The sequence below is a fragment of the Chamaea fasciata genome, unplaced genomic scaffold (assembly GCF_029207755.1).
Source record: "Chamaea fasciata isolate MVZ Bird 193981 ecotype frontalis unplaced genomic scaffold, bChaFas1.0.hap1 SCAF_4, whole genome shotgun sequence".
In the NCBI taxonomy this organism is placed as follows: Eukaryota; Metazoa; Chordata; class Aves; order Passeriformes; family Sylviidae; genus Chamaea; species Chamaea fasciata.
The window spans coordinates 22,446,417-22,454,821 of NW_027094089.1; the positions used below are offsets into that span (position 1 = coordinate 22,446,417).

General features: G+C 40.1%; 1 long non-coding RNA gene across 1 annotated transcript; it reads left to right on the forward strand.

Annotated features, from left to right (window-relative positions):
* The first annotated feature begins 438 nt into the window (after window positions 1-438).
* On the forward strand, window positions 439-6,359 carry LOC136288839 (uncharacterized). Its single transcript, XR_010720597.1, has 5 exons — window positions 439-591; window positions 4,018-4,265; window positions 4,687-4,760; window positions 4,859-5,021; window positions 5,166-6,359. It is a non-coding gene; the product is annotated as an uncharacterized lncRNA (long non-coding RNA).
* The last annotated feature ends 2,046 nt before the right edge of the window (window positions 6,360-8,405 follow it).

Here is an 8,405-nt window from a genome sequence, read left to right on the forward strand (position 1 = left end):
TCTTTTCTCACATACAAAATAATTTCCAATGATTTTATGAAGACTGGATATACAAAATCTACATTTTTTAAACTTCTTTTTCCTCCAATGAAATCTGCTGATTGAAACTAAAAATCAAATCTTGTTAATCTTCAGTTCTGGAAACTTGAAAACTAAATCAACTTTTATTTTGCATTTTCCCTTCTCTTTGGAAGACACAAAATCCTCTTCTCTCCTGTCCAACAGCAATAATAGAAAAAAACCCAGCTCAACTCCCCAAAGAGATTATGACTTTGTGAGAAAAAAAAATACTTTGAACCTCCTTTTTAAACATAACTCTTTCCTACCACTATGACAATTTTATTAATTATTTTTCCCTGTATCTTTCTTGTTTGTCTCTTATCTAATTTAAAAGCTGTGCAATTGGGAGCTGTTTGAGTTCTCTTTTGTAGGAAGATGACTGGAGTGGAGTGAAGTTGTGGAAGCTTCCCAAGTTTTGTTGAAGACATGCTATTACACGCCCCCAGAATGGCTCAAGGGCTTCCCAAAGGAATCACAACTGTATGAGCATGGCACTCACCTGTACATGAGGCTTTCAGTCCTGCAGATATGGTAAAATATTTTGCTTTCTAATGGCTTGTTCTTTGATTTTATTTATGCCAAAAAAGGGTGCAATACAGAATGTCATGGGTATATTTAGTTGATCCTAACAAGTTTTAAAACTAATGACTATTTAGCTGCAGAGAAGAAAGGTTGATTGTATGTCCCAGGAGTGGGACAGACTCAAGTTAAGTTGAACGTCTTGACAATGGGAGAGTAACATGAGACTTGTCTGTAACTTTATGGCACCAAAGCTTTTTGCCATTTTATTTTTTATTTTTTATTTTTTTTCTTCATTTTCTACCCAATTGAGATGCTTGCTCCTCTTCTGCAGGAGTAGATGCATGTATAGTGAGCTACTCTTGGTCATGGAACTACCCAGTTGTGAAAGTGTAGAGGCTGTAATTAAACCTATTTGTTTTGTAACTGATTTACTGGAAAGATGGTATCTATGGTTATTTTTCTGGGAAGCATCACTATTGGGTTTCTGGCAGAGACCAGCTCATTTTCAGACTGGAATGGCTTGAGAAATCTGATCTACGTTTGAAACTGGCCCCTCTTGGAGCAGCAGGATGGACTAGGTGACCTCCAGAGGTCCCTTCCAGTCTGAATTATTCTATGATTCTGTGGAAGGTTCCTCGATCTGCTCAGGGGCATTATCCTTTAAAGCCTCCATCTGGCCATGTGTTAATCTTGGACTGCATGGGCCATGAGCCTCTTCCATGCTAAATCTGGCAGGTGAAGAGAGAAAAGTTACAGCATGTGTGCAAACCATGTGTCCATTGCACATGTGTCCATAGGTACCTCTAGAAGGGTTAGAAATGTTAAAAAGGAATGTCTCAGCTCTGAGAACAAGGCTATTAAGAAGTGCAGAGAGGGGGTTTTACTGGGGAAAGCAGGGTATGGCAAAGTTTCATTATCCTGAATCTGATCAAAGATATTGGGTCAAAAAGTGACATTCACTCAACATCACTCTCTCAGTGGTAGTGAATAAAAAAAACTGCTTTTCAGTTGCAGTGATATAGACCCTGCACATGATGGTGTCTTGGAGCAGGAATGGGCCATCCAGAATTAATATCTGACACATAAAATAACAGAAAGAATAATGAGTCTGGAGTAAAACTTCTCCTCTCCAAGCATGAAAAGTTCTACCCTCACAGCTCAAAGTAATAGCCATGGCTATAAAAATCATTTTCCTGTTGAATAGTATTTAGTGGTTTATGGTAAGGCATAGGGATCCCAGACACTGTTTAATAGATTTAACACAGCTGCATTACCGTGGAAAGTTATGTCCTAAACCTTCTTTTATGATCATCAGATTTTGTGAGGAAAAAAAACTAAAATGCCCTGCAAAAGTAGACAGGAAGAGAGCATCTGCCTATTTAGGCAGGTTCACAGACCCACTAAATCCTTTTCTGCTCAGTTGGATGTTTGGTATGTTGTAGCAGACTCTTATCAACAAAATGGGCCAGGCTTTGAAGAGCAGTCCCTGAGGAACTACTTAAATATGACACTCAAAGAGAAGGTTTAAAAACTAATGGGAGCTGTCTGTTTGTTTTCTTTAAACTGTTAATCAACATGATCTGTTGTTACTAATGGGCAATTAATAAAGACAATCTAAATTCCCAAGAGAATGAGGCATCCAATAACTGCGTGCAAGAGATGTGCCAGTGCAAAAATAAATCCAAAGCTTTTCAGTTATTGTGATGATTGCTATAGAGAACAAGGGTGAGGGCAGGTATAAAAGATAGTAAGGAAAGGAGGAATTCCTTTCCTGACTATGGCAATTGTCTTTATTTTTGTGGTAACAGGATAATTATTTTTCTTTGATTAACAGGACTACAAAACCTAAAAAGACTTGATCACACTCCAAACTCTGAGAAAACTTTATTTAGGCAAGAAAAAGATGTGCATGAGATGAAGATAGGAAACATACTATTAGAGTGATTGAAAAGAGATCAGGATTATTTATGTGAGAAATAATGTTGGGAGGAGGACAGGGAAGAGATTCAAAATCAGGGTGGTGGTATTATCAAATGTTGGAAGTGGTCTTAGAGTGTGAAGCCAGTGATAAAAGGAATTGAAGAACATTCTCTTTGGTTAATTTTAATTTGCCAGTACTTAAAGTTTAAAAAAGTCCAAAGCTTTCTAATTAAGGAAAACAAACAAAAAACAAGGAAAGAATTTCAGTGATGACTGTGGAGTTGATGCTGAATTTCCTGGATCCATCATAAGGAGTCTTTGCATGTCAGTATTTCCTTAGCCCTGGCTTAGAATTGAAGATGTATTTGACTTTGGTTATTGCAGTCCCTTGGAGATCCACTTTTTCACTCACTAGTGCGAGGAGGTGTTTTTTTTTTTTAATGTGACAAGTTTGTCTTCTGGTACCAGATGGCTCAGTTCTGAACCTGTGCACAGAGCTGCAGGAAGAACAAGAGTTGCTTATTGAAGGGACAAGTGAGGTGTTCCCATTCTCAAGACAGGCGGGAGATCACTCAGCACAAAGCTAGCAGGGGGAAAACCTGGAGAAGGCAGTTATATAAGGCAAAATTAAAAGATAAAAATACCATGTGAGATTGGGATGTTGTGGAAATTCAGTAAGACATCCTGGTTAAATTTTATTTTTCAGTGGCTCTGTTTCATTCTTGCTCTAGTGGCTTTGCTCAGGTAATGTCGTATGTGAGAGGTAACTGTGGGTAACAGAGTACAGTTGTGCAAAGTAAATTATTCAAGTGTTACATGCAGATAAAGACAGCTCTGTGATACAATAGGTAATAAATAATACTGAATGTACTGCTTTCTAGCACTCCCCTGTGCAGGTGTATATGTTACAAACTGGCAGACGGCACATGCTGAAAACATTCTACACCTAGTGTATATGTTTCTATGATTTATCTGCATGCTTTTCTGTACTGTACAACACTTTGAGACATTTTTATAAATTATGGTGGTCAGATCCATACATCACAGTACTTTAGTACTTGCTCTCTTGTAGCATTACCTTGTAAATCCAAGAGCATGTAATACTTCCTTTGGAGGAGAAATTTATCAATTACTGCATCTGCAGCCGCCTTGGTAGCACTTGAAAGAAATGTGTTAAAAAAAAAAAGAAAAACCAAATGCAAAACCAACCAAAAACCTCTGTCTTTTCAGACTTACACTTAAATATTTGGGTTTACACTATATTTAGGACCGCCTGGCTGCCAGCCAAGACAGAGCCTATCACAGATCTAAAACACTAGGTGGAAAGACCACATGACTGTAAGTTTAAATTTTTTTAGATCCTTTTTTTTGTTGGTGCATCACTTAATATTAGTCTATTAAATTTCATGGGAAATAATGTTAATTGCACTTTCAGAATTTCAGAAAATATCTATCAGGCTTTTTTAGTCATGTTAAGGGACTGTTTGGTAATAGAATATTTGGTATTTTCACCAGGACTAAACACATTGAGATCATGAAATGTCCTAGTGCTCAGGAAACAGAGCCTGACAGAAGAATGGTGGCAAGATGTGGAGTATTTCCCCAGGCTGTGATGAACCTACAGCAGGACCCCTCCGAAGTTTTTCAATGCCATTGTGGCTGACTTGTTTTGTGTCATTGACATGGGGGTACAAGTAATTCACAGGCACATCAACAGGCCACTAAATAAAGACATCGAGGTTTAGGCACTAGGAACCTAGGAGGTAAGAATCAGCAATGTTTAAAAGCCCTCACTCCCCAGATGTGTAGTCAATTATTCTTAGATGAAATAAGGGGTTTAACTGTCCTGACTAGTCGGTATGGACCTGCTGATTGTTACAAGAGATGGTGCCTGTCTGAGGGGGAATTTCTATCCCCAAAATCTTTCTGACCTTTTACAGCATGCTCACAGCTTTTTACTTGGGTGCCTGGTTCACAGCTTCCATGTGTGTTTACTCTATCTTTCAAGGTACTTTGCTTCACTCTGTTCTACTCTGTGCTGTGCTTACGTTAATGAATGTGTGAGCTCCTTCCTCTAAGGGATGGATACCTTGACTAATCCATGCCTCTGAGAAGCTCAGATGTGGAAAAAGTTACAGAAATAAAAAGCCTTACGATCTCTTCCCATCCACACTGCTCATGTAGCAAAGTTAGAATGGAGCAATATGCCTGGAGAAGCTGGAGATTGAGGGGGAGTAGTTTTAGAGAACCAGCTGCAGGTAAGTAGGTATGTTAGTCTGGGACCAGTAATCCCACATATCATTTGGATGCCTTCAGCAAGTTTTTCACCAAGATATTTTACAAAACTACTTTCCAGGTGTTATGGGCCAGGCTCTGGTTTAAATGCTTGGCAAAGACAAAGTAATTCTTGTTAAAGTTCTTGGAGGTGCCTTGTTTTATGAAGTCACGCATAGAGGAAGATTTCTCCTGGAAGATTGGAGCCAAGAAAAAGCACTCTCCTGCTCCAGTGTCTGTCCCAGGTAATATTATTATATGTTTCTGAAGCACTGAGTGCTATATGCAGACATTCAGCGCTGACAGGAAGCACTCCCTGACCTTTCTAAGCTGCAGGTGAACCTACACAGGAATGATCTCCTCTTGATACACCATCACCTTTTTTCCAGGGTCCCACCCCTGTGCCTGCAGCCATCTCGGAGTACAAGGCAGCAGCTGGTTAAAAGTGCAGAGAAACAGTACATGATTGTTTAGGACGGGAAGTTGCAATATCCACTTGCAAGAATGTAATTGCCTTTGGGCTGGAACAGGGCCAGGACGGTTCATTCCAGCTGGTAGGAACAGCTGCAGCTGTGAAGGCAGCCAAATCTGGGCCTGCTGCACGGAGGGGAAGAGGAGAAATGGAGCTTGCCAGCAACCTTCTGAACTCAGAGGTGTGCAGGGGAGAGCCCTACCCAGGTGCCTCCTCCTCCCCACTCCATAGTGTGGCCCATTGGGAAGTCTGCAGAGGAACTGGCCAGAGGCTGTAGCCAGCCACAACCCAGGACTTCTGGCATTCAGAGGCTTCACAGAATTTTGCCTGGACTGCAGCTAGCCGTGCTGTCTGTCTGTTTGTGTCCATCCTCCCATTCCCTTTTGTTCAGCTTCTTCAACTCTGTGTCACTCCACTCTTATCTCTTTGCCTACCATATTTTACAGCATCTTGCTTCCTTTCATTGCCTAAACCCTCTGGCCAATCCCCCACTCCAATACCAAGGAGCTATAGTTTTATGTTCATTGTGCTTTCCAAGGGCTTGTGTGTTTATCACCACTAGGTCTCTGTTCAATCAGCTCCTTCTGTGGAGCCAGTCTGCTGCTCTCTGGGTGTTGGCACCTCACACAAGCCTCATTCTCCTCCAGTCCTGAAAGCGAAATGACTACAAGTAGCAGTGAACTTTGTTAGCACTGTGATACTGTCTTGTGAATCCTACTTTAAATGGAGCATGCTGACTTAAATACACACTAGAACCTAAGTCTGTGGTCGAAGAATTTTGCTCTTTCTAAAAAAGGGGACCTGTCTACCTGAATCCAACATACAGATTAAACACAACAGTACAAACTGATTATTTTTTAACCTTAAAACCTTATTTGAAAACCTTAAGAGGAAAAAATGTACTGAAACAGGAATAATGCCACTCTAACACAACAGTGGCTTGATTTTGAGGCTGAACTGTGAAACTATAGGTTTTGCACACTCAGAACCTTCCCAGGTTTTTTCAGCTGCACTTGGATTTTCCAGGCTTGGTTTTGTAAATAAAGAGAGACATGTGACTTCTGAGAGTGGCAGATCTGCCAAAATGTCTAATGCTGTCTGCCACATGCAATCATGGAAAATAAAAATGCTTTTCCTTTAGAAAAATCTCCTGGAGGTTCCTTGTGCACAGGACTGCTTCTCATCACCTTGCTGTGTGCTAAGAAAGGCTAGGTTTATAGGATTATTTCTCCTTCCTAGCAGGACCAAGTCTACAGTCAGCTCATGGAGTTTTTCTAAGGGCAGACCCTTTACCCTTTGACTCTCTTGAAGTATGTTGGGGAGCTGGATACAAGAGGCAGTTTCTTAATACTCATGTTTTTAAATTCACCAGTCTTGATGAAAAACACTTTGATCTTACCCAGCTACCTTTGCCTGGTTTAAATTAAAGGAGAGTGTTGGGAAGTATGCCCGGAGAAGTACTTACAGCATCCAATATAGGCAACACAGTTACAAATGTTTATAAAAGAGGTAAACGAAGAAATTACAGAAAGAGAACACTTAATCTAATCACAGCAAGCTCATATCTCACAGAATCTTTTGGGTTTCAGCTGACTTGTCATTGCCCCAAAAACCTTGCAGGGTTTTTCTGTCTTTTGCACCTGCAGCTTGGGGAGAACCTTTCAGGGCCAGCTTGGTCCTGATTGAAGGGATCAGCTCCCTCCTGATGACTTTTATCCTTATCATTCTTCCTTTCACCTCCAGGCAGAGCCAAATTAATGATATGCTGTCCATGGGCTTGATACTGCTCAAATGGGAGCTGTGACCTTAGAGCTTTTCTTTGGTGTCAGAGCTGGCAGTGTCTATGTTTCTGTGGTTCCCAGTTTTCACCCTCCGTGCCTTTGAATTTCCTGCCAACTTCTACAGTGATAAATGCACTTGTTCTGAATTCATGAACGGGCTCAGTGACGATGATGATGTCTAGCTAGTGATCGAGACTAGGCATGGGGATAACCAACCACGTGGAGAAACAAAGGTTATGGCACACTTGACCACACCAAATTTAACGCTAAAAAGATGCTCTAGCATGTTTTAATCATATTAGAAGCAAATAATTTTTCTGTCAAACAAGCTCTACAATGTGGTTTTTCATAAATGATAGGCTGTATTTGGAGAGAATTATTTTTCAATTGATTTATGGATGGACGTCTGAAAGGACAAGGCTGACTAAGATAAGGGACAATGCAATAGAAAAGGTAGTGTTGTACTGTCTTGAGAGCTGATGCAAAAAGAAAGCTTTCTTTTCATACCTGGATGTCATCAAGAGATTTTGTGATAGACTCAAACATGAGGGACAGAGCCCTCATGCAAGCGTCCTGGAAAATTTGCTCCAGCACCCTTGGGGTGAGGTGTTGGGTCATCCTGTCTGCTGCCATGAGACAGCTGCATTGAATCTCATGAAAATCATCAGAAAGAGTATATATGACTTTTTAAAAATCTGCTTTTCAAATCCATCGTCAAATAGAATTATATTACAGTTAGTTGAATGTGCCTATATATATTAGTACACATAAGAAACCAAGATAAAGATAACAGCTTGGCTCTCTCATGGTTTTAACATAAATTCTGGGAGATATTTTATTACTTTTTCAACTTCTTGAGTGTTCAGTGAAAATGTCCATTGATAACTCATTGCCCAGATCTCATTCTGATATTCTTTGCCATTTGTTCTGATGCTTCACTTAGGAGCTGGGACTGACCTTATGTGGTGTAAAGTTGTGACTTATTTCCCGAATACAAGGCTGCATCCCTCTTATCCTCTGCTGTAAGGTTTGAGCATAAAATATATCTCTTTTCAGTTGAAGTAAGAGAGATATTTTTTCTATGGCTGTTGGCATTGACTGACTTCAATTGCTCATTTAAAGAAGTTTGTAGAAATGACCCGGTAACATGCTATGCCCCGCTGGATATCTATGGCAGCACAATTTTTAGAAGAATGGAGAGCATCTATTTGAAAGGATGGAGCCTAATTTTTAGATTTAGAATAGAATACTTTCCATTTTTTTCTGTAAAATGTAGACATCTTGCTGTTCAGAAGAGCATGCAACTACAGATAATATAGAGAAAATGCACTACAGTGTTGAATTTATGTATGTGAAGTTCAACTACTGCTTCTTCA